This window comes from Lepidochelys kempii, chromosome 9, assembly GCF_965140265.1.
Source record: "Lepidochelys kempii isolate rLepKem1 chromosome 9, rLepKem1.hap2, whole genome shotgun sequence".
Lineage (NCBI taxonomy): Eukaryota > Metazoa > Chordata > Testudines > Cheloniidae > Lepidochelys > Lepidochelys kempii.
Genome location: NC_133264.1, coordinates 29,750,055 through 29,777,267, shown reverse-complemented (window position 1 = coordinate 29,777,267; position 27,213 = coordinate 29,750,055). Strand labels below are relative to the sequence as shown.

At 39.4% G+C, this 27,213-nt stretch overlaps 1 long non-coding RNA gene across 6 annotated transcripts in view; it reads right to left on the bottom strand.

Annotated features, from left to right (window-relative positions):
• Positions 1 to 27,213, bottom strand: part of LOC140917282 (uncharacterized) — a 219,342-nt gene that overhangs the window by 14,307 nt on the left and 177,822 nt on the right. For 2 of the 6 annotated variants that reach the window (XR_012160775.1, XR_012160778.1), the window contains exon 2: positions 20,321 to 20,402. The exons of 2 other annotated variants lie outside the window; for them this stretch is intronic. This is a non-coding gene — a long non-coding RNA (uncharacterized lncRNA). Of the gene's footprint in view, positions 1 to 9,726; positions 9,855 to 20,320; positions 20,403 to 27,213 lie in introns of all 6 variants that reach the window. 2 more of the 6 variants (XR_012160777.1, XR_012160780.1) reach the window with 2 other exon arrangements.

Genomic DNA, 27,213 nt, shown 5'->3' with positions numbered 1-27,213 from the left:
CAAGGTTTGGCTCTTGAGATAAGTTTTATGGTTCAATGTCAGGCCAGGTCTGATTCTTGCATGGTTGTGAAGCCCTGAAATAGTGAGAAGCTCAGCTCAAAAGCTTGTTTCTTTCACCAACAGAAGTTGGTCCAAAAAGAGATATTATCTCACCTTGTCTCTCTAATATCCTGGGGCTAAAACAACTACAAAACACTGCAAACCACCATGGTAAAAGTGTGCATGATCATTTTGTCATATGAGGTATTCTCTTTGCTAGGTCCTGCAAGATACTTAGTGGCTCCTGGGACATCAATGCCAGTTAGAAGCACTCAGTACTTTGCAACACCATATCTTTTTTTCTTCTTTTCTGGTTCAGCTTCACAAATACAAGTTATTTTCCTTATAATTAGAGCTGTGTGGCGGCTAGAAATTCCATTTCACATAGGATTTCAAAATTTCAAATTTTGGCTTCATTTTTAATTGAAACAAAAAAAACCCAAATTTTGAAATTTAATCAAAAAGTTTTGTTTTGATTTTGACATTTTAAAAATGTGTATTATAATATATAATACAAAATAAAAGATCAAGTCATGAAAAATCAAAACATTTCATTCTGAAAATGCAGAAACAGGGCATTTCAACTCTTTTTTTTTCTAGTTTCCTTCTAAAAAAAATTCTTGTGAAATCAACCCAACTTTGCAAAATGTTTCAATTTTGACAGAACTGCATATTCAAATAGAGTATGGTTCTAGCAAATCTTTTCTGACCTGCTCTATCAGTCATCATGGCTTAGCGATAATTCATTGTTCTGATTTCCTGTTTACCGGCACCAATCTTCCTTACACCCACGCTACTCTGCCAACAGGCAAGTTCAATACCTTTTTAACATTTTGCTGGCATATTGTCTTGTCACCTCTGAAACATTGCTGAGAACCTGATACTTTGCTAGAGATGTCCAGTTTTCTAGCACACTTTTGTGGATGCACTCAGTGCTTGAGAGTCTATTGCAGCAACTCCCCTGTAAACTTAATTTCTTCTGACTCAGATAATAGGCACAGGTGTATTGCTGGAGTATGGTAGGTAGCCCCAGGGTTGCCCCACAAACCAACTTTTTGTGAAGAATATCATTTAACACACCTTTGAATTCATGATTCTCAGCAAGCCACAGACTGTTAAACCATTTCTACCTCTGCTTGGTCTCTTATTAAGCTGGAATATCTCAGAGATCATCAGCTGCTTTGAAGCAAAAGTGACTGAAGTACTGTATAGTCTTTGGCTATATTGTTGTTCCTGGTCTGTCTGATTGCAACAGACTGTGTAATAGGGTGAAAGTTTTACCTGTGATCATACTCACAGCTGATCCAGACCACCAGCAAGATTCTGTAGCTATAGATGTCAGAGGTTCAGTTCTGGAGCTCCGCTTTAGCTATATTCTAATAATTGTGGGAGTTATTGGAATCAATATACTGAATGGTATTCTAGAATTATTCATCCACCACCAGCAATTCCTCTTTTCTCATTCATCGTTATGAGCAGTTTTACACCCCCCCCTTTTTTTTTTGGAAGCGTGCACCTCTCTCTGTTTTCTTTCTTAACACCTACCATATTCCTCCTCTCCCTCTTGATTGAATTTGCAAGTTCTTAAGGGGTGTGGAGCATAGGTGTATGCCCCCTGAACTCTACTCAGATACTCTACATTAGTGCTTTTCAAACTGAGGTGCACATGCTCTCATCAGGGGATATGCGAGAAAAATCCTGTAATGATGGACTTATCCCTTACAGACCTTTATTTTCTGTTTTTATAGGTATATTATGACCCTATCTCAGATGGGGTACATGGTAGACTACATAATTTGGAAAGAGATATGCAGCCTAAAAATTTTGAAAACCACCGCTCTACAGGTACTCTGGCAGCACCTACATGGTGCAGAAAACTCTGCCCTAGTGCGAAGGAATACTGCCAGAACCCAGCTAATCATAGATGCACAGGACACAAAAGGGATGTTGGGGAGGGTGGAGTGGGAGTTGGGGATACAGAAAGAAGACAAGGCAAATCTGACACTGGTACAGAACCTCTATTTACGTGAAGCATGCCGTAGACAATTTAATGACAAATCATAGAATCATAGAATATCAGGGTTGGAAGGGACCCCAGAAGGTCATCTAGTCCAACCCCCTGCTCAAAGCAGGACCAATTCCCAGTTAAATCATCCCAGCCAGGGCTTTGTCAAGCCTGACCTTAAAAACCTCTAAGGAAGGAGATTCTTACCTCCCTAGGTAACGCATTCCAGTGTTTCACCACCCTCTTAGTGAAAAAGTTTTTCCTAATATCCAATCTAAACCTTCCCCACTACTCCTATGGCAGAGCATGAATAAATCTGGTACAAGGCCTGCTTAAAGCCAAGGAAATGGTAGACGCCAGACAGTTCCTGGGATGGATATATTCCTCATAGGGAGCCACATGGCCAGCCTTTTGCTACACTGGCCACACCTCCTTCTTCAGTCTTAGACGTCAGAGCCCTAAGCTAGGAATGCTGTTTTCCGCCAGGGAATTTTTCACTCATACAAGGGTTGTGGAGCTTTGAAAATGCAGAGGCTACAGTTATTTACAGTGGTTTCATTCACTAGAACCATCTGCAGCTGGAAATTGGGTCTTCTGCTTGCAATTCTGCTTGTTTGTTTGGGTTTTTTCCCTATTGTTCTTTCTCCTGGGTGATGACCCATTGGAACTTCTGTTTCCATTGCCACTATTAAGAATGGGACATAAGTAGATTCACAACTAAGGGTATGTCTTAACTACCCGCCGGATCAGCGGGCAGCGATCGATCCAGCGGGGGTCGATTTATCATGTCTAGTCTAGATAAATCGACCCCTGAGCACTCTCTCGTTGACTCATGTACTCCAGCGCCACGAGAGGCGCAGGCAGAGTCAATGGGGGAGTGGCAACAGTTGACTCACCGTGGTGAAGACACCATGGTAAGTCGATCTAAGTACGTCGACTTTGGCTACGTTATTCACATAGCTGAAGTTGCATAACTTAGATCGATCCGCCCCCCTAGTGTAGAACAGGGCTTAGTAATAGTTATCTGCTGCATTCTAGCAGAAAACAACCTTCTCACCCCAAAATGAATTTTGACCAAGAAAAGAGACTAACATGGACTTATGCCATTCCACAATTTTTAAAGTTAGACTAGGACGCAGGACGCAGGACTATTGCCAAGCCACACAGAGCATGTATACATATCACCCTCACCCTCCTCGCCCCTGCTCACCTGTCACTCACACTTCCCAAATAGACAGAGCAGCAAACTATGGGTCCTGTCTTGCAAACACACCCAGGAGTAGTCTCACTGACTTCCATACGACTACTGAAATCCATAAAGTTAATCATGAGTGTAAATGTTTGTAGGATTAGGCCAAAAGAGAGGGGGGAGTTGTTTGTTTTAGTATTTTTTAGAAATAACATTCCAATTATCTGCCATATGCATTTGCCGGTACTGTATTCACTGCCAAAGTAGTTGCCATTCTATTATAAATCACTATGGTGTTATTATCTTTACTTGGTAACTGTATTGTGCTTATACATATTTTGTTATGCTGCTACTTAAGATTTCTAAACTTACATATTAAATAAACTTTTACTTTAAAAAATTAAATATTATGATCCCCAAAGCTGTTTTATTCTAGCTCTCTGTAGCAATGACATTTTCTGATGTTATGAAACCTAGGGAAAACACCCATCTCCATTATTACAGAGATAGGGAATACACTAGTAAATGCATAGTCATAAGAGTGGCCTATCACATTTAGTGTCGAGAAACTTAAGATACTGAGGCTAACAAGAAAGACACATGAAGGGGTAATAGCTTTCATATTTCTGAATTATTGAATAAGTGTGATTTAATAGAAGAGAAAACTCTCAAGTCTTTGGTGCAGTGGCAATAAAAAGGGAAAATACATGAAGGGAAATATGAGTTTGATGGAATTATCCCAGCATTGTAGAATACTCTGTCCAGCCTGTAATACAGAATACACCCGGAAAGGTACCCAAAACAATACAGAGTGAGAATCTTAGTTATTAAAGAGGGACAGATAAACTACTATGAGTCTATATTCTTTAAAATAGATAAGATTAAAGGCCAAATATTGGCCTCAGATGTAGGTGACTCATTGAAATTAATGGAAAAATGGCATCCACATCTGAGGGCAGGATTTGGCCTATGAAAGGGAACCTCACTGAGATATACCAAATTGTAAAGGGGACAGAAAGGATCAATGATACTAGGATCACAGAGCTGGTGTCAAGCACTAGAAAGAGAGAGCAGAAACCAAAGCAAAGGAAGCACCAAGCACAAGAGAAATTTAGGTGGACTTTCTTTATAGGCACTGTACTTAATGTACCAAATGAATAACTGAGAGCAGCAAGAAGAATGATCAATATAATGTTTCAAAAAGAAGTAGGATGATTATGTGGAGGGACAAGCTGATATTGTAGGCTACAACTTCTAACTCAAAGGCTGAGGGCTGGACTGAATAGGCATCGCAGCCCTTTTCGGTCAAAAAATGTTCTGCCTTCTCATGTTAGCAGCCATACATCAGGCATTCAATGCAATAATTCAAAGAGATTTTTGTCTCTCTCTCTCTCTCTCTTTTAATGTACTTCTTCCTCCTGATTAAGTAGGCTACATTAAGTGAGAATGCAACATTGCATTAAACAAATTGTGAATGAGTCTGGCTGCCCAAATTAGATTTCAAGGCAAAGACAAAGGCTTAGAATTATGTGGCTTCTGTTCTACGAATCATGGAGACTGCTGTACTGATGCAACAACCAATATTCTAAGCTGACATCAAAGAAAAAAAAATCAGCTGAAATGACAGCAGCAGCTGCAGCATCCGCCTCTAAATTAGGCTGTGTTTCAAAGTCTGGACTCAACTGCTAAGCAGTATAAAGACCCAGGAGGAAGGCTGCCCAACAAAAAGAGTTAGCTTTCTAACCTAACACATCAAAGTAACACATGCTAAGAGAAGCAATAAATGCATATGGCACACATTCACATGCTGCCTAATTGCATTGGGCTCATGAAACCAAGACAAATCTTCAGCTGACTCCTAGTTTTAGGGAGGATTTCAGACCTTTTCTATTGCAGAAAGTGGACATAAATTGATAGCACATTAGATTCTGGCTTTGATGATGCATTCCATATTTCAAAAAGATGGACAATTTTCATATCATAGGACACCTTCAAAATACTGAATTCTTAATTGTATGATTTATGCATCTACCAGATCATACAGCAACAACAAATTCTAAATGCATCATTCTAAACCTTCATCACAAAGTTCAGGAAAGGAATATCTTATTAAAGATTTTCCTTTATTCATCTTGAACTGAAGTCACCAAATTTTCAGTGATAATATATGTCAATGCCAATCTAATTATGCTTATTAAGAAAAAAAAGAAATACATTATTAAATGCTGAGAGTAGATTTTATAGTGGCAGAAATAGTTTCATCCCATTTAAACTTTCCATAACAAAAATTTTTCTCGGTACTAAGGTTGTAACATATTCAGCAAAACTATTTGCAATTTTCATATATGGTGCACAAAGGAAATAGGATCGTTGCCATAATGCAGAAGCTTAATACTAACACCTAAATATTCATATTTTTAGGTTATATTATGTAGTTTAAAATACTCAGAGTATACTCTTTCTGCAAGTATTTTACTTTTTATGGAACGTTAATGTGCAGAGTTACTTGAAATTCAAGGTGTTATTTGTGATTGTTGTATGGTTACTAATTAATCATATGTGCATACTTTCATTCAATTTACACATTTTAGGGGAAAGATGAAAAATATATGAAATAACTATAAAATATTATAGCATAGGAAAATGCACAGAAATAGCATTTTCTAACAATGTGTAAATCCTGTTGATATAACTTTAACTGAATACATGTATTGGCAAAGGGTTAAAGTTGCAAGCAACAGCATTCATCTAAAATGCACTTGGTTAGCTTGTGCATTAGGAGAAACAATTTCAGCAGAAATGATGCAATAACATCAACATAGTGGCATTATGACTCATGAAGTAATTCTGTTTTTTATGCTTATGGATTTCTTCCTGTTTAAATGAATCTGTTCAAGGACATCAGCATCAAGCGCAGAGTTTGTACTGCAGTGCTGCTCTTTCCATGAAAGGAATCAGAAATAGTAAAAACAAACAAAAAAACCCTCAAAATATATAATACTCAAAGAAGAGCAGAAATGCAAAGGTTTGTACATATGTTGTACTTAAATGATAAGATTTCTCACTTATGAATCAACTGATAAAATGTACATGTTTAAAATAAACAATGTCAAGTCTCACAATGAGAAATGCCTGGACATCTAACACTTCTAGTCCCTTTAAAAATAGAAAGATACAATGGAATATGATGAAAATAGAGGCCAGGTTGTCAGTCTTTATTTTACATGTCCTGGCATTTGCAATTTTGTGTTTCCCAGTCACATTATTTAAAAGTGTCTTGCAAAGTGGGAGAAAATAAAATGGTGCTCTTTTTTCCTTATGTTGTAAAAAAAGCAGGGAAGGTAATGGTGGTGTTGTGGTGTTTTTTGTTGTTGTTTTTTAAATCTGCTATTTTTTTACATTCAGAATCTTGTCTAGCCTATAAGACTGTCGTGACTGGTCAACTAGTGACATGATCACATCACAGGAGTCAACAGACAGAAAGCTGAGAGATAGGAAGGGGAAGACTCCTACGCCTTGTCTGCACCAGATAAATGTATCATGCTGGAAACTGGTTTACAGGAAGGTTTGCAAAACATTTCACATCCCCAAAACTTCAACCAATTTACAAATGTTGTAAGAACTGTTTGGAGTAGATTGGGCTTTCAGCATGTTTAAGAACCAATTCAATATAAACTGCTTCAGTATAAACTCGTTTGGTACTAGCATGAAGGCCAACAAGCTGAAACTGTCCAATCAATCATCCCACTGCTATCCCACAATGCACTGACAGATTTTTGATATCTCCCAGCACTAAACCCTTTAAACCAATAAAAATCAAACTGAACTGGTTGTAAGTACTACACCCAGACTTAATCAGACCGCTTCATGCACTTTTTTGGTCTTTAATAATATCTATTTAATGTTAATATTTACTAAACATTTTGCCATAGCGTTTCTCTGTGGCAGAGGAATAATAATAAAAGGCCAAATACAACCACTCTATGACTATGAGAGTAAAGGGTTCCAATTTTTGTGGTTACGAATAAGATTACATTGTTTTTATGGATGTATAAGGCAGGTCAAGCTTCTGATGTGCTCAAGGCATCACTAGCTGCAAATGGTATTTAGAATATTTCTTTTTCCTTTAAAAAAAAAGGGGGGGGGGCATTGTAACTACAGTATCTCTGAAAGGAATTCCTAATTTACTCTCAACCTGAAATGTACCATAATAAAGTTCGGTTTGGGGTTTTTTTTCCTGAGAATATCCTGAGGTTTTTAGAATAGTCCTCAGGTGGAGTAGAGAAGTGAAGGGGAAGGTGAGGAAGAAAGAGAGAAAAGACAGGACACAACATCCCTTTCTTTCTCCAACCTGCAGAAGCAGAACCTAACTAATGCACAACTCCACAGTAGGAAAGTCCACCACCCACAGATGTTAAGGAAGTGCCCAGGCATAGGGTAAATGCATCAACCCCCTAAGTGGGGCAAGGAGGGACAGCCAACAAGATTCAGGAAACTTACCAGTGCCCTCCCAATCCCCCTTCCAGCCTTAGGAAGCCTCTAGAACCCCCAACCTCATAAGAATTTAGGAAGGTATGTTGAGCAGCCTTAGCAATTGTTCACTACCTTCTTCTATATTAATCTTCCCAGCCCCAAATATGTAGATTACTCCACCTCTAAGGAACCAAAATATGGCTCCTCCGCCTCTGACAAGCCTAAATAGCTTAGAACAACAAGCCACTTAAATCTCATATGGGAATGGGTGTGGCCCCTGATGACCCTCCTAAATCTTCATAGGAAGTAACAAATCTCCTCAAGCTAATTGGAGGCTTTTCACTCCTGCAAACCTCAGGATGCCTCTGGAGGGGAATGCCTCTAATCCCCCATGGACCTTTTAAAGACTGCAGAGCTTTGAACCTTATGAGGGTAAAGGAGTGTGGTGTAGAAGGGGAAATATGAAGGGCAGGGATCTTGGGATGTGTGTGGTGTATGTCCACAGTTCTTCTCCTCTCCCCCTCCTCCATCTCCCCATTCTCTAATCAGTAAATGTGAGGAGGAGACAATCTAGCACCTTCTGCTTCCCAGCACTAATTCTGTAGCTACCAGTAAACTAGAAAGAACTAGCTCATCAATTCCTCATGACCCATGCAGGTGTTAATATTTCAAATGTTAATAACTCTTAAAATAATAATCTAATCACCTAATCTTTATTTCTCTGCACTATAGCTAAACTACACCTGTTCAGGAACCACAACTTATTTCATTGCTTCTTAGAATTCTTTTTAGTTATTTTGTTGAGGGTATGAGTTGCTACAAAGTGACAAGTCTTAGAAAAAATGTTGAACTCTGTTGACAACCTCTCACTTTTCTGGTGTCTTCATTATTCATGAAACAACTTTGTCAAAATTATCTCAACATTTTTAGAAAGCTTCTACCTCTGCCACAGAGCTAACCTACAATGTCCAGGCCAATATCCATTGTGTGTAGATTTGAGGGAGGGTAAAATTTGGATTCATAATGGAAACTCCGTGCTTGTCTCCACTACAGACTTCTATCTCAAGATTTTCAGCACATTTGTAAAGGTTGATCTGGTTACTGTGCAAATGTGTGCTCCGAAATATCACAGATGTGTGGAGAGTGTCCAGGCCAGTCTCTACAAACATATAATCAACCTTAAGTTAATTTTCAATCAATTAATTTGAAGTAAGAAACTGATGTAGGCAATTATTTGGGCCCAATTTTCAAAGGTATTTAGGCACCTAAAAATAGGTATCAAGTAGGATTTTTAAAAGCACTGGCACAGCTTAGGTGAAAATCCCCCTTGGGCCCAGATTCAATTAGGTAGGCACCTAATACCTTTGAAAATCTAGGCATAAGCACTTATCTGCATCCTTAAGTGCCCTTCAGTGTGGCTCTAACTATTGAGTAGCTGCTTCTTCTGCTCCAAAATGAACTACAAATCTTTAATTTAAAGAGGAGATTGTCTAGTGGAGAGAGCAGGGATCAGGAATTTAAACTCCTAGATTCTGTTCCTTCTTGGCTCTTAGCTAACCATTGTGGCCAAGGTCTCAAAGACATGACTTTGAGGACAACTTCAGTTGAAGTCAGTTGAAACTCGGGGTGCTCAGCACCTCTGAAAATCAGGGCTTTAAATGTTCTTCTGCTTGAGTTTACCCTGATATTAAATGGGAATAATAAACATATATGTCATACAGGGCTGAGGTGCGATTTAACTAATCAGTGTTTGTAAACTGTTTTTAAAGCTTCATGAAAATTATTAAACTGAAATCATAGTCCTCATAGAACCAGATTCCCAACTTGTTAACCACTATAGGTCCACTGATGTCAGTGGAGGGAAGCCAATTTACACAAGCCGATACAGTGGTGCGGCCAATAGAAATGTCAATAGCTAAATAAAAATAAAGTCCTATTATTAGAGAAATCTAATAATAAAATGCATCTGGACCAGTGAGTCTGCAATAAAACAACTCTATGTTTGTTTGTTTTTACTTACAGTTCTCCAATTTCCAGGTGTAGAAAAAAGAATTCAGACCATCTCAACAGAAACGTTTGCATCCCAAAATAGGCTGGGGCTAACACTGCCACTGTAATTAAATTGTTTTTTTCTTCATTTTCCCCCTGCTACTGGAAAGAAAGAGTGTTTAGCTTTCTGATTTCAGTGAGAACTATGTGAATACTAATCTATTTTAACGTCAGTGAATTTGAAAGAAAAGATAGACTTTGATTTTATTGTTTCCTAAAATAAAGCTGTTATGAAAGAACTCCAGATTCTGCTTTTCACATCCTTACCCAGAGTTTTGAATAAAAATCTTGTTTTCATTATTCCAAAGAATAGAAATTGATTCTGTCACAGTGACATGCCCATGTATTGCATGCCAAAATATGAATTTATTTCTTAGCAAATCTTCATCAAAAAGTGAGGGGACAGGTAGTAAGAGTGGAAATGGATCTCACATTCTCACAGAATGTGTTTAAATGTTCACAGTACCTTCTGTATTGCCAGCATCCAATAACAAGGTATCAAAAGTCCCTGGAATCTTAGCAATGTTCCTGGTGCATACAGCAATGCTGGAACTGGATTGTAGAAGGACATGGTTGGAATGATAACTGCTTTATTTTTTACCTAATGAACATGTCCCTAGGGACCTGATCCAAAGCTCCCTGAACCAAATGGGAGACTTTCCATTGACTTCAATGGTCTTTTGAAGAGGACCATAGTACATATGTGCAATGTGCATAAGAGGACTTGGGCCCTATTTTCAAAAAGGTGGCATCCATTTGTGCATGTGCAGTTTTACTGACAGAGGGAGTGAGCTTGCAAAGGAGACAGTGTAAAGTCAGGAGGCAGATAGTAGGGAAGGGAGGAGAGATGGCATTGCATTAGAAGGTGGAATAACTTGACATTGTCTGATGACTGTCTAAATAAAGCCAAAAAAAATCTATCTTAAAAAAAATGAATCATGAAAAATGTTGGGAAAACCACTGTAGGTTCACAGATGTAACTGGAATTGGAAGCTACCTTGACTCAAGTAAATATTTTGTTTTGCTCTTTGTAAATAGCACACATAACATGACTGCTATACATTCTCATTTCCATATTTAAAAATGGACAATGTGACAGTGAAACTTAGTGGTTTAAGAAAAGTGGGTGGAAGATCAACAGAGAAAAGGTTAAGCACAGATAACTTGTTTACTCAGCTGAGCACATACTTCAGAAAACTTGTTAAAAGCACCAGAGTAAGATCAGAAAGATGCTTTTAGTACCTAAAATCAGGAGCCTTAGAAAAGCATCGTGTGAGTACTGGAGGAAAAAAGTGACCTTGATCTCTCTGTCTTAATGGAAAATCACCACCACCACTATTCCCAAACTAGGAGTAAAAGGGAACCTGGCTAAAGACAGTAAAGAAAACACACTGAAGCCCTCTGAGCAAGCCATAGAAAATAAAATTAATATGGGAAGCATAATCTCAAAAACATTCTCAGATTCAAACATTGGGACTTTGACCATCTGTAAAATGAATGTAATGGTATGTAATTTTCAGAAGCATGCTGACTGAGCCAATTAATATGAGCTAGGCCCTGAGCTCACACTATGGCTCCTTTGTGCCTAAAAGGGCAGCTGAGGATTCCCTTGACTACACTGGCTCTACACCACACCACCTGGCTCCTGCTGAAGGTGACTTGGCAGGGTATAACGAAAGCATGCATTGTTTTTTGTCAGGGTAATCACCCCTAGAAGCACATCACAGGTCGGCACAAGTTAGAGCAGCCCCAGAGCTTCACTAGCATACATCAAGTGATGAGTGTACAGTGAGGATTGGGGATTAAGGGCACTTTTTTCCCTGCCACCATGTCCTCCTCAGCAGAGTTGTGGACACAAGAGGGCCTAGTCCTCAATATTTTAATGAGTTTTTAATTCGTTGGATTAAAATTATTGTAGCAGTGCTGTTAGCGAGGGAAGTGGCTTATCCCAGGCTATAGATAGTGCACTGACTCTTATCATGTATATTTGTATTCAGGAAGTTTTATCATGACTATGTAAATTTATGTATGAGGATATGTGGTCTATGTATTTTTACCCTGTTGATGTGAACTGCTTGTTTATGCAGAACTAATGCCATAAACAAATAACATTAACTACGTTCGAGGAACTAAAAATTGCTGCTTCCTGACCATAACCCAGGCTGGGCATAAAGAAAGTAGTGTTTGTTTTTTATCAACAAGAGTCTCCCAGTGAGAGGGGATTGTATCTCCACCCTGGATCCTACTCTCACAGGGAACAAAGACTATGCTTTCTGGGACTGTGTAGAAGCCAGAGCAATTGCTTCTGAAGAAGGCTGTAAACCCAAATCCCTGGACTCCATTGAGTCTTTTCATGAGACCCTCTAAGAGAGAAATGCCAAATGGAGTAACGAGAGAGCAATGGAGAAAATGATTAGTAAAGCAATAGAAAGAAAGGAAATGAATGGAATCTACTGTTTTGGTGTCCTCCGTATGTACTGATATATGAACATTTTGGGTTAGAATATTCTCACACGTTCTGTTTATACCAAGTTTCATGCCAGCGGGTCTTGAGTGCGGTGACCATACTGTGACACATACAACTCTAGCTAACTGGATATGCAATAGTAGTCTGAGACGTTGCTTTATTTTTCCTCTCAATATCATTGCACTGCCCTAATTTCCTGATCTAAAAAAAATCTATAAAAATTGTATTTTAGAAGTAAGACTGCTGCTGCATTCCCTCTGATGTGACAGATAAGCCTGTGACTTGAGGACAAAATACACAAAACCCTTTACAATTCATTGAGTGTGTGATCTGTGAGTGAGGAAACCATCCATCTCGCTGTTGAAGAACTTGGAGCAAGGTCAAGACTGTTAGGGATAGCCCAGAATAAGACGCAGTGTGAGGAAGTGCCTCACCCCTGGGGGAGCACCAGAAAGCCTCCTTGAACTCCTCCAGTAAGCAGAGGGACATACTTGATCCTACACCCCTTAATGGGGTACAAAGTGTCCCAGGAGCATCTTCTTGACCAAATGTCAAGTGTGTCTATGGGTTGGCACTCGGCCTTCTCTCCATCCTAATGGAGAAAGCTATTTCTCCGCTCGCCTGAATACTTCTCCCTTTCCTTTATGCAGCTTATGCAGGAAGGCAAGGGAGAAAGGAGTAAAGGCCAGTCTGAATCTAGCCCATGAAGTGTCATCAGGAAAAAAAATCATTAGAACATATGTTTTGAGCACTGCAGAGAGAAGAAAACACACTAAAAACAGTGTCTAGGGAAGAGATCCACAGAAACAATGCAATATATTGCAAATATGTTCTTTCCACAAGGATGAAGCAAGAATTTATAAAGCATGCGTTCACATACAGATCTAAATGAAAAAGTCACTTAAGTTTAACATAATCACTTTGTTTTTATAAAATTATTTAATATTCTATTGTGAGTTTCAGCAGACTGCCATAAGAGGGCATAAAAGAGTAGTTGTGTAGACAGAAATGCACATCCAGACAAATAAACCCTGAAGAAAACAGATGGATCAAAATAACATAAGCAAAATATTTTTAAATGAGTCACCACTGTAATGACTTACTGAGCAAACAGCTGAGACTGTTCAACCCTGCAAACCCACAGTCTGGTGGTTCCTGATCATGCTGCCATTGCACAGACGGGGAATTTTGCTACTGACACCAGAAAAAGCAGGATCAGGCCCATAATCCTTCATCCCTGTCCAGCAGAAATGTTTAACTTTTCCTGGATTTTTTTAAATCATACATAAATGAAACAAGAAACCAAAGCTCCATAATCTAAATATTTCACTGTATGAGTAGCACAAACAAATTGAAGGGATTAAAAATGCCCAGTACAAGATGAGCAACAGACCTCTAAGAGGATCCACAAAATAGTAAGAGATTCACACCAAGAAACAGCTACAACAACATATGAAATGTATTTTAAAACCATTGAAGAGATTTCTATTAATTCCTTTGATTGTTGTAAAAGTTCTATCAAAATAGAAGAGCTCCTGACTCACAGTCTGGTCCCTCATTGTAGGAGGTACCAGAGAAGAATCATTAGATGCAGACACTGTCAGTTAAACAGAATTCTGGCTTTAGCAGAGACCTGGAGAATGAGAGATACCCCAGCACAGCACAACCCTAACTCCCTGTTACCTCCCAAAGTAAATTGACCTATGGAAGCTAATTTTCTGCCCACCCCCCAACATATCTCCTTAGCTTTAAAACAGGAGATGTAAAACAGAAAGCAGAGAATTGCAGCACTTTTTTAAAGAGCATAATTTACATTCACTTCACTCATCACATAGTCTGCATAGCATTATGGCCATCACCCTCACCTTGTCAAGTATCTGAGGTGCAGTAACTCTCATTGTGCTATTAGGTTCTCTGAAGGGTTGCATTCTCCTAATCTCTTCTAGTCCAAGGGTTCTCACAACAAAATTTTTGGTGATCTCAGAGTGCGGCCACCAACTCTTGCTGGTGGCCGCTCTGACAATTTTTCCTAAAATACTTAATTAACTGTAGGGAAAACAAATAAAGATGCACATATACGTGTCCAAATCATTGTAATTTATCTATGTAGGGTTGTTAGTTTTTTTGCAGACTCAATAATAAAAATAAAGTACAGTTGTCTCTATTCTTTACTGGACCAAAACAGAATAGAAACACAAATAAGGTGCTTTGAACATTCTTGTCTTTTTTCTTGTTGTTTCTTTTGCTTTTGGGGGGGAGTTATTGTTTTGTTTTGGTTTTCTAGACTTGCTAGCTATAAGTAAGTCTGCTGTGAAAAGTGATATTTGTATGTTTGTTAATATCACTTTTCACAGCAGACTTACTCAGTCCGGGTAAGCCCGGGGACAAATTAGGCCCTGGATGGGGAGGTGGGTACAGAGGCAGAGGGTGCCAGGGAAGATGGGGCACTGGGGGAGGCAGTGGGGTCCAGAGGTGATGGGGGGGGAAGCTTAGGGACAGAGCCCACCACCACACTGCCAGGGAATGGAGCCCAAAGCTCCACACCCAGGGGACAAGGCCTGGAGACAGAGCCCAAAGCCCTGTGGCTGAAGCCCAACCCCACCATCCCTGGGAAGGTGGAGAACTCACTGACTGCCTGCTCCACTAGCTTGTGTGTCTCCAGAGAGGGCCGGGGACCATCCACTGCTGGTGGTCCCTGGGCAGGGGCCACAGCTTTCCCCCACCCCCTCTCAAATCACTGCCCAGGAGGCTGTGGCTGCAAGAAAAGCCCCTGGTGGCCGCATGCAGCCATGGTGGTCGCATTTGAGAAACGTTGCTCTAGTCTCTGGTTCTGTAGCTGACTCAATAATTCTTTGCATTCATTGGATATATAAAGTCTGGAACTGTAATGTAACAGATGGACAATACAAGCATTCTTGAAAAAACATACTCTCCTTCTTTAGTCCCCTTTAACTTGTTAACAAAGACTGGTATAAATCTTAAAAAAATAAGAAACTAATCTCAGAAAGGACTTAACATCTCCACATGACATGGTCTCAGAATTTACTGAACGCTTTTAAGTTTATCAGGATCAGGAACAATATTGCCACTTATTATTATTTACTATGTGGACTGTGGTAATGGGCAGAAGCCCTCGGCATAGACAAGGACCCCATTGTGCTAGGTGCTGTGCACACAGAGAACAAAAAGACTGTCCCTTTCCCTCAGAGCTGACAATGTTGACTAAACATTTTCCAAAAAATTAAATGGGTTGTGCAAACGAAAGCTTATTCAGACCCAGGCACAAACTGGCCTCATAGATTCTATACAGCACTGTAGACACTGGAGGTGAATACAGCAGCACTGTCCAGGTAAATCTTCCCAACAGGCAACCTGCCAATATCTACTGGTCAAAAATGGAGTAATGATGTATATTATTACCCCATAGCAATAGCTGATTTCTCACCACTATCCCAGTCTAATTCTGGCCTCTAAAATCTGCCAACATGCAATAACAAGCCATTGGTGACCACAAAGGTACAACGCCTTCATGGTTCAATATGAACAGTTGTATCTACCATCCCTTTAACTGACTATCTCATTCCTGAATCCTTTGGGCATAAAAGGAAGGGCTGAGGGGAATATTGATTATAGAAACAACAGGCCCCATGTCCACTAAATTAAGGCAGTCCCTGATTCATGATGGCCACTACAAAGTAAGGTGCATTAACTGTTGTTTTGTAAATTGGCTCTTGCCTTTTTTCTGCTTCAACTGGGCAATGAATGAATGAGTTTCCTGATGGCTATGAAGCACTATTTCTAGCTTCACAAATATATTGTAAATGCCCTCCGCCCTGATCCTGGGCCTTGCTCCAGCCTTTTTTCATTGTTCCACTAACACCACAGTAAAATTTTGAGAACAAAGCTGTCCCAGGAGCTGTAAGAGATGACAATATGTTGAAGTCATTGTTGCTCTTGGGTGGAGGGTCATGCAGTAGTGTTTAGGTCAACACAGACTGTTTGCAGCAGAAGACAGTCAGCAGTTGTTCACTGTGACTTTTTCTCACCTATTTTTGGTGAGGTCAGTTGGTTTAAAAGAGTTTTAGGCCTCACTGTTGTCGCCGCAAAATGAGGCAAACACCCAAACTGTTCAGTTTCAAGTTATTGTTCTTGATGAGTACCAGGGGATATTTTGTGGGCTCACATGTATTGCCAGTGGGATGCACCTAGACTCCTTCCAGTTGGTGAAGGCAAGTACCAGATGCCTTGGGGGAAGGTGCAAGAAATCCCATAGTAGACAGATTCAGATTATCTGCCTTACATGAAGAGCATCCTAGTACCTAATAGTTAGAGCCTGGCTTAAACACTGAAGCATGAGGGTTTATATTGCTTCTATCACCCCTGCACCCCTTTTTTAAGCATTAACTATAACAACTCTGGCTATTCTTGTAATCCACATAAATGTAATCCACATAAATGTCCATAAATCCTTGATTCTTGCTGAATCTTTGGCCTCAGTGACATCATGTGGCAGTGAGTTCCACTGACTAATTACTCAGTGTGTGGAAAAAGTATTTCCTTTTCTCAGTTTTGTATTTGATGCCTTTACATTTCATCAAATGTCCCCTTGTTCTTGTATGATGAAACAGGGAGAAAAAAAGCTCCCAATTTACTTTCTCTATCCCTTCTCCTGAGCTGAATGTTGTGACTAGCCACTGACAGCTCTCTAGCTTTCCTTTTCAGAGGAAATTTATTAATAAAGTAGTGACTGAGCAGCTCTTGAAACATGGATTAATTAAAAAGTAATAAATAATTTCTTGGAGGTTCCCTAATTACCTTAACTAAGGGTTATGGGACATCACGACTCCTTTGCTCAGATACGAAATGACTTGGGAAGGCAACAAACGATGCAGAATGGCCACACAATGACAGCTGAAGATCCCAATAGGATGGAAAGAGTTTTGTTTGAACAGCTTCAGCCGAGATTTGTGACTGTTTGTGAACCAAGGCTGACATTCGCAGACACAGAAGAGCACTAAGACACACTAAGACCCTAATAACTCCTAACGGAATCTGGGTTTCTTGCTAATCTTAAAAGTAATGTGAGGTACTCTTTCTTTCTTCCCCAGGAGCTGACCATACAGCCTTCACAATGTGCTACATCTTCACCAGTGCAAGGATGGCTAGTGGCTCATCGACTGCTGGACTGGCTGGCTGCAATGAAACTAGTTTGATTGTTGTGAATAATCAGATTATAAATTATCAGGGTAAATTTGGCCCCATTCAGTGGAAAAAGACTTGTATGTGTGATATGGGGATAAGGTACATTAAATGTTTTTTTTTCCAATTTACTGGATTTTGTTTCCTTTTCATGTGATTTTTTTCTTTGCATTCACCTTATGTGTGGAAGACTCAATAAAAATGGAACGTTAAAACAACAACAAAAAGACTCATTATGTACTTTGTGCAGTCAGCATTCTTGGACATAAAATCTTCTGTTTCAGTGTCATATCAAAAATTATGATGCTTTAAGGCTTGGCCAAAGAATCAACACAGCCCTAAAGTCTTGACTCTTAAGGCTTCTGGCTGAATGGATTAAACAGACTTTTTAAAACCCTCCAATGTTACAAATAAAGAAACATCTCAATTCTACATATGCCTCTTAAACACATGCACCTGTCCTCCCCTTTTTCAGCCAAAGTATATGTGCAAGTTAAGAAACTAGGGAGTGAGGTTTTGGATCAGACATGGGAATGTCTCCTTGTTTTATGATCAAGCAGAGATTTCAGGTTCCCCCTCACGGAAAGTGCTGGATAGGGACATTCTTGTATGGGGACTGAATGCTCCTAGATAGGTCGGGAACACTGGACAATTAACTTAGGACTGGTTGTTCCATTGAATTGCCTCAGGGACTAGAATTTCCCAGTGGACTAATACACAGTTACCTGATCTAGTGAAGCTAGGTCTGTTACATAAGCAGATGTTTGTATTTTTGCCAAACACACTCTAGCAGTGGCAATGCAGATTCTCTGAGATTGTGCACTGCTGTGAAGGAGCAGAAGCAAGTGTGAGTCACTTGCCAAGGTGCATATTGGCTGTTGCTGGCAAAACAGGCTTACACGACTAGTGTGTTCAGATCTTGTTAGTCCATAGGATTAGCTTCCCGTTTAAGAGAAATAAAAGGCTGACAGTGAGTGAAAAGCTCATCCAAGTTTCTTTGCCTGTAACCAAGAATAAAAATTCCCTTCAACACTTCCTCTGCTGTTGTTTGCTTGATAGGTGGGCGAAGGTGTAGTTAAGATTGAAATGGGCACACCTCTTGGTTGCTTAACTACGATATGCATAGTCATGCAGTTCAATCATTACTGACCTGTTCAGAGCTCTCCTATGGTGGACATGTGAAGGAGGGTTTGGGGAGCTGAGGATATGACCTGTTGTTTTTCTCTATCCATACAAAAATGTTGTTTTATAGCTTTATTTTTTTTAAATTAGTTTGTAAAGATTCTTTTTAAGGAGAAATATTTAAAGATGGTCATTCTAAAATTCCTGTCTCAGATATTCTATTGTACCAATATAACTGAGGGGGCAATATCATCCACAATATGATCATAATGTGATTTCAAGGCTTTAAGAACTAGAGGGTTCAAGGAGAAAAAACCTTAGCTCTTTATGAGAAATGCTTTGTTATACAGTTAGCCCCCAGTCTTGCAAGACTCACTGTAAAACAGGCCATTGGGTGCTAGCACAGATTTCAGCTGATTGCAAGCGGCTTGTAGAAACAGGGCCTTAGATACATTAGGCTATATTTTGATATGCTGTTTCCATTTATTTATTTCTTCTTGTGAAACATCCTCCAATCAATACAAGTGATAGAGTACTGGGGGAAAATTCTGTGAGGTCCATTTGAGATTTTCCCACAGCTCTAAAAAAAAGTTGTCATATTCCAATATCCCAACTATGAAATGCCACATCTGATTACTTTCTAAATATGACATATGACTTCTTTCACTAGCTGGAAAGTGGGATTTTTGATATATCCATTAAATAAATAAATAAAAATATATAAAGTGGTTTTTTTTCTATTTAACAGAGATTAGAAAACAAAGGAAAGCTGCAAAGAAAAATAAATAGCTATCATTAACAGACAGCTCAAGAAGAAAAAAAGGAATCTTAGAGGCTCACAAAAGGTCAAGCCATGCAGCTAAATAGAAGGCTCAATTTGTCAAAGAAAGTGTTTGTATTAAAAAGAAGAAAGAAAGTTGAGATATAGGCTCAAATCCTGTGAGGTGCTGATCACCTGCTACCAGAGGCTGTGTATCCTTAACTACGATTGAACTCAGTGGGAGAGTAGGGCACTCATTACTCAGGTTTTCAGAATCTGGCAGCACTGTGCCCACCAGAAGTAACAAAGAAACAGAACCTAAGCAGTAAAATATTTTTATAACAAAAACATTTTTGTATGAAATGTTTAAAAAGAGACAATTAAATTTTAAATTAAATATGAAAAATTTTGCAAATAATCTATAATCTAATCACGGTGTTTTGTTGGCTCATAACTGATCGTTGCAGACTTTGCAATGGCGTTAGTTAACATTCAGACATTAACCGCACTGGGTAGGGGGGTTGCAGTCATGCATTCCTAGCACACTTCAAACTCCCACTGGAGTCATTGGGAGGTTCAGGGGCCTTCCATTCAGACCTGAAATGCCTGTTGATTTCAGTGGGAATTAGGGTGCAAAAGGAATGCAGGATGTTTATTATTCTGGAAGTTGGAGTTAATAATGAAACCATGTTGTGAATGACAGTGACTGAGCTTGAAAATAGTTGCTGAAAAAAACTGATCTCCAGAAAGTTCTTTGGCATTTAGCCTGTGTCAGCTCAGAATTGGAACAGGAAATTCCACTTATTCTACTACTTCCTGGGAATTACTCCTCATCTGTACTGGTGTAAGTGAGATCAGAATCAGACTATAACTGTTATTAAGAATATCATGTGACCTCTCCTCAGTAGAGAAGCCTTCTATTATAAAGTGACTGATCTAAAAACTCACTCTTAGGAAAAAATCAAGAGAGAGGTAGATAAAAGCAATGATATCTTCTGTAAGTAATACTTTACCTACCTCACAGGATCACTGGTATCTGCAACGTGACTTTCCAGGAAGTCTTGATTGGCATTTTCCATATGTCTGATGAGTATTAGAGCTAGACAGAATAAGATAGAGCCACAAACTGAACTTATTCATTAGTCTGAAAAAGAAAATATGTTTATGCACCTAAAGAGAGATGAAAACTGACAAAATAAGGATTAAGATCAAGGATGTCATGCTCATAAAGCAGGATGAAGAGGAACCAGCAATAAGAATCCACTTATACTAATCTAAAATGACAGAAGAATAAATTGTGATACACATACAAAAGTGTGAGATACACAACAGTGGATGTTCTATCAACCTTTAAGATAAGATGATGTAAATGTTACTCTAGAATCAAGTCAAAGGATTTTTTTTTACACTTGTGTTCAGAGCATATACATTAGCTATGAAGATTGGTGTGACACAGAAACAAACTCAAAACCTACCGTCTTGTGGATCTGAATAGACCAGGGGTTCTCAAACTTCATTTCAAGGCAACCCCTTCTGACAACAAAAAATACTACATGGCCTCAGGAAGGGGGACCGAAGCCTGAGCCCGCCAAAGCCCTGCTGCCCCTGGGCTGGGGCCCAAAGCCTGAGATCCACTGGCCCCGGTGTGAGGGGGCAAAGCCCAAGGGCTTCAGTCCCAGTGGGGGGCCCTGTAACCTGAGCTCCGTCACCCAGGCCTGAAGCCCTCAGGCTTCAGCTTTGGCCCTGGGTGGCGAGCTGAGGCTTTTTGCCATGGGTGGTAGGCAGGGGGCTTCGGCTTCAGCTTTCCCTGCCCAGCTGCAGAGCATCCTCTGAGATGGCAGGTGCCGGTGGAGGTCCCAGGCAAGGGGTGCTCAGCAGCAGGTCAGTGCAAAGGGAGCCAGAGATGATGAAGCTAGGCCTGGGCAAAGGGCACTTAGCAGCAGGTCAGCACAGAGGGAGTCGGACACGCTGCAGCTGGGACCAGATAGGGCAGCCTGGTGGCTGGAGCCACCAGGAGCCCAGGGCAGAGGTGGAGCCAGAGCTGGGCAATGCCAGGAACCAGGTAGTGGGGCCCAAACAGCAGACCGCCCACCCTTTTGTGGAGCAGGATCCAGGCACAGGCAGGAGGGAGGCAGGGGTAGGACAGGCTCTGCAGAAAATCACTCTCTGCTCCCTTGGGCCACCCCCAGCTTCCCCACAGACCCTATATTCCTTCCAGCTCACCCTGCTCCCTCCCAGGGCCTCCCACTGCCCTAAAATTCTGGCACTTCTTTTTTTAGGACTCCAGCACTGCCCCAAACTGATAACCAAAAACACTGACCTGATGGATCCAAAATCTTTAAAAATCAAGCAGGAGTCTCCTCTCTGTTACACCCATTAAAGCAATGGGGTCACACAGATATAAATCCAATGTGGCAAAGTAGAGAATCTAGGCCCTAATTTCATTTCCATATTTTCTTTGTTCTATTCCTCATTTATATAAGCAATTCTGGTCTTGCCACTAGAAGTAGGATTCACTGGATCATTTTAGAAAGAAAGAAAGAAAGAAAGAAAGAAAGAAAGAAAGAAAGAAAGAAAGAAAGAAAGAAAGAAAGAAAGAAAGAAAGAAAGAAAGAAAGAAAGAAAACAATTTGGTTTATAAAATCAACCCACCCACCCACCTCCGTTTTCCCAAACACATGCACTTTAAAACACATCAGATGCAGAGAATGGACCAGGAAACCTGCTGCCTTTCTTTTTGTTCTGCGACTAACAGTAGAGCCTTTTTAAAACATTTTTGCCTTTGGATCTTGCTCCTTCCACAGATTTGGAGCATGTTGGCACACACATGCAGCTGAATCTGCACTGCGCTGAGTGGAAGATGAGGGTACTTCTCTTCACAGAACATGCTCAGCACTTTAATAGGTCTGGGACTTTAATGTGTTAAGCAGGAAGAAATATTTAGGTACTTTAGGCTAAAGTCAAGCCTGGTGTACATAAATGCAACTCTACTGCATCTGCTTATGGCCAGGCCAATAATGTGGTTATTGAAAAAACTCCAAGACACAGTAGCCCACTCACTCAGTAGTACAGACCACCAAGAGCACTCCAGAGCTCTGATCTCTGCACTGGTTCCACACTGAATACAAAGCTATGTTCAAGGTTTAAGTCCTCATCTTCAAAGCCATCCATCAGATTGGCCCAAACTACTTGAGGGACCAAATCATTTTTCAAGATCATGATCTCCGATGACAGCTACATTCCACTGGGGCCTCCAGACTCAAGCTCAAGAGTGTGACTCATACGCACAGGAGATAGAGCCTCCTTGGTGGCTAGCCAGAATCTACTGAACTCACTCCCCAAAGAAATTAGCACTGCCAAGAATCCCTATGCTTTCAGATCAGAATGCAAACCCCAAGTCCTTACTATTGCCGTCCCTTAGGAAAAAAGAGAAAAACCACAAAATTTGCTAACGGAGGGGTGATGAGAAAGCTACAGGAATCTTTAATGTGTTTACTTTTAGAATCTGGAATGTGCTCAGAGAGTACTGTGATAAGTGTGGCAGAAATACCTTGGCAGGCAGAGAGATTGTTATTGGCATGTTTCAGAGTTTAGGGGAGGCTAGAATAATATTTTTCAATTGGCAGGATTAGGTATCACTGTAATTTAACCACAAGGGCAAATGAGTTTGTCAGTCTCAACCTTATGTAATGTACAGCCCCAGCGTGTGCATATTTGCAGCACTGGTTTCTTTAAATTTATTACTTCATTTTTTGTCCCTCATCAGGTAGAAGCCTCTGTTTTAGAAGTTAAAGGCTCTAGTTTTGTTTCTTATGTTTCCTATGCCATATGTTTTATTTCTGATGCCATATGAGGACAACCATGATTGTATATAAAGGAGGCTATGGATCATTATACTGTTTCTTAGTATCACAAAATTTAACCCCATTAGTTTAATACTATACAATTTTGTCATATATAGACACAGAGACAATACGCAAGTCCGCTACCACACATTTTAACACACTGTTACCCTCCCATATGAGCCACCACTAACGGTACAGCCACCATTTTAGCCAACACACTGGGGATTAAACCAGAGACTTACAAAGCTAAAAGCATGAGCTGACACAACTTGAACAAAAGCTCTGTAGCTGGGGGCTTTAAAAACTCATATTCTCTGTAGATTGTCACAGAGGGAGACTAGTAACACACACCTGCCCGTGGGTTACAGCTGCACAAAGTAAGAAACATTTTCAAAAACACTCAAGTGAAGTGACTTAGCCCCTAAAGTGCCTTAGTCACTTTTGAAAATATGACTTGGGTGCCTACATTATTTAGGTGCTTTGAAAATGTTACCCAGATTGTCCAAGAACTAGAAGCATTATTGTAAGCAATGACAGAGCAGTGTGGGGAACAAGGTCCCATGCCTGGCTAAAAATATGATTCCCTTCACTTTCTTACTCAACAAGCCTCATGTTTATTCAGAATCAGATTGGCTGACGTTAGAGAAAAAATAAGTTTGAACTCTTAGCACTGCCAAGGCAGCACAACCAAGACAGCGTGTGACAGAGTAACATTTTAATTGTTAAACAGATGTAAACATCAGATTGATTTTGATTCAGTTCGTTTGAAGATTCCACTCTTTTTATCTTATTGTTCAAAGTTGTTGCTGGTGAAGGCCCTGAATCTACTAACTCAAATATGCTTAGCTTTATGCCCCTGAGTAATCCCACTGAGCCTCAATGGATTTACTCAGAATTGTAAAGTTAAGCACGTGCATAAATGTTTGCAGGACCAGGACTTCAGCTGTCAAATTGATAGACAGACGTAACCTACAGGTGTATTGTTTCATTTGTAGGGTTATATACATCATTTATTATATCACCTCTATAATGTATAGCTGGCACACGCATACATACTGGGCCAGGTTCTGGTCTCAGTTAAAGGGGTGTAAAATCACAGTAATTTCACTGAGAAGAAGCCCTTGATTTCAAGGAAATTACTTTGCATTTGTCCTGGTATGACTGAGATAAAAATCTGGCCTACAGTACCTACTGAAGAAGCCATTTCTCATAGCTATTTTTTATTATGTTGATAGGGCTGTAAATAAATACTTAATCCATAAGATACATATGGTACACATAAGATACATATAGTATATGAAGAAACTTTATCTCGGTGTGCTTTTGACATATATTGTCTACTATAAGCATAGAAATTGATTAGGTATTGCTCTTTAGTTAAAAGATATATCAGAACATAAAGTCACAGTCTGGGTTCATTTAGCCTTTTCATTTGTAGTGCTCCATATTCCATGAGTGCAGATCCATTTGAATCTCTTTAATATTCATGATCCTCTCACCAGTCTGAGTGAAAGAGATAAAGCTTTTGATAGCAATCTCAGCAACTTGATTAACAATGCACTAATCATCACTACCATTGACCTGATTCAAAAATGTTTCCAATTCATCCATCACTTTATAACCAAAGATGATTGCATTATGTTACCATTTTTTATTTAAATAAAACCACATAAGCTGTAAATATCTTGCCATTTTTACTAAATGAACCTTGGAATCAAATTAATTTATTTTTAAAACTAAATACCAAAATGACCTGTAATAACCAATTAGGGCATGAGCATAGGGAAAGTGTATCACAAGTGGTCTGCAATAAAATCAATTCACTTTGACTTCACATCAATAAATGTTAAATTGTGCCAAGGAATTAATTTTGCAATAAATTGTTATTGTGGTTATAAAATCTAACTAACGCATATTACCAGGAGTAATTATCCATATATCAGAATGCATTGAATGCAGAGTGTGCACTATAATTATGCCCAGAATTGCTTATCATTCAAATGGTAATTTTAGGGATAATGTTTCTGTAACGATAACTTTACCTTTCATTTCCTGAAATGTATTTTTAAATCTTTTCTTTTACTTGATACTGTACATGTAATGGAAACAGAACTGATTGTGAAAAGTGTAGTAACTGGAAAATATGTCACTGTATTTTAATCAACTATTGCTTGGTTATCATACATGAGCCCAATATTATTGCAACACAATATAAAATGATAAACCCAAACCCAAATTTTTGGAATGGAAGTTCTCTCATGAACACAACTATGCTTGTGGAGTGGATGACAGGATAGGGACAGTTTGTGCCATCCTTGCTCACACTGAGTAGAACCTTATTCTTTACATAAATGAAATCAGTGGGCCTACCTGCTGCGTAAGGTACAAAGCCACATGAGTATGGATATCAGAATCCAGCTCTGAGTGAACAGCAAACTAGATAACAGTCATTAAATATTCATTATTTAGATGTAATCTTATTTTCCCACATTTTTGCAAGCCTAATATATAATGCCATTCTTTTGTGGATGTGGCATATACACTTGAAATTTAAAATAAATAAACAGAAATATTTAACATTGTATGATCCAGCAAATCTGTTTTATACTATCATCAAGCTCACTTCATAAACAATGGTTTAACTTTTATTTATTTGTTTAATTTTGTTATATTTTACTTTACAGAACTTACATAGAAAAGGTCCCCAGAAAATACTCCCATAAATTTGGGATTTACACCTATTTCTATATACAACATTTATATATGCATGCATAGATGTGTGCACGTCTTAGATAACTGCATACCAAAGTACCCATTTGCACAAGCCAACAGAGAGTTTGCATGCAAGAGCTAGTGAAAGTGCAAATTTATGGGGACAGTTTTGCTTGGTTACCAGGAAAGTTGTGATTTTTTTAGACCACTTTTTGTTCTCCTCAAGTACACCCCCTCAGGTGGCAGACCTGGCCTCCTGCATCTTTCCCTGGAGCAGTCCAACCCCTCTTAGACTGGATCTGTGGGCTGCAGCCCTGCTATTTACCAGTCATGTTAACCCAACCGGCTCAAGTGAGTTTGACACCTGTAAGCCTTTTCCTCTGGGAGCATGCAACAGTGGTCAATTAGTGATTCAAAAATAGTTTCTTAAAAACAAAGCTTTATTTATTTTTTCACCCACAGGTACACAGCACATAGAGTAAAGGGTTTAAGTAACAGAGTCCCTTTACCTTGCATGTTAATCTTTACTTGCAAACATTTATAAGTTCACTGGCCTCAGCCCAGCTAACCCCCATTTGTGACTGGGAGAAGCAGACTGTCCTGCTTGCAACATGCTCTTTTCTCTCTGTGTATCTCCTCCATGTATGTCTCTCAGATTCCACTAAAACTCCCAGGGAAAACCCCCTTAGCTCACCTAAATACTCTCCCTTCTAGGGCCCAGTTCCTGTAACAGTTCAGTATCCTTCTTTGACCCTAGACTTAGCCTTGGGAAGAATAAACCATTCTTAGCTTGGATAGAGCTAGGTAGGGGTTTTTCCCCCAATAAATGGCTTCCCCATTGTTTCCTCAAGGACTCTTCTCTGTGTCATTGTTTTGTCTTTCCTGCTTATTTCTTTTTAACAACCCCTTTTGGTCAAACTCCATAGCAAGTAACGCATAATAAACACACAGAGATATGCATCATATTCATAAAAACAATACAGATATTGCGCAGTTTTCCACTGACATCTATTTGAAATTTTGTTCCACAAAATTATCACAGCTAATTACTAACAGAATCACAGTATTGTTAATAATAGTAATCATTTATACTGTACTATAAATAATATGCATGTTAGTTATAGATAAGTGATAGAAGTTAGAGTTAGCATCCAGTTAGATCATCCAGTCCATCTCCCTTCCAGTGCAAGATTTCCCTTACAATACCATTTTTAGTATTTTGTCTATATTGTTGGTCCATATTTATGGCTCCGTACACCTCATTGCTGTCTTAATCTCATCTCATTGCACTTATTATTTATTCCTCAATGTACCACACTAATAGTCCTACTTTTTTTATAATTTTTAAAAATT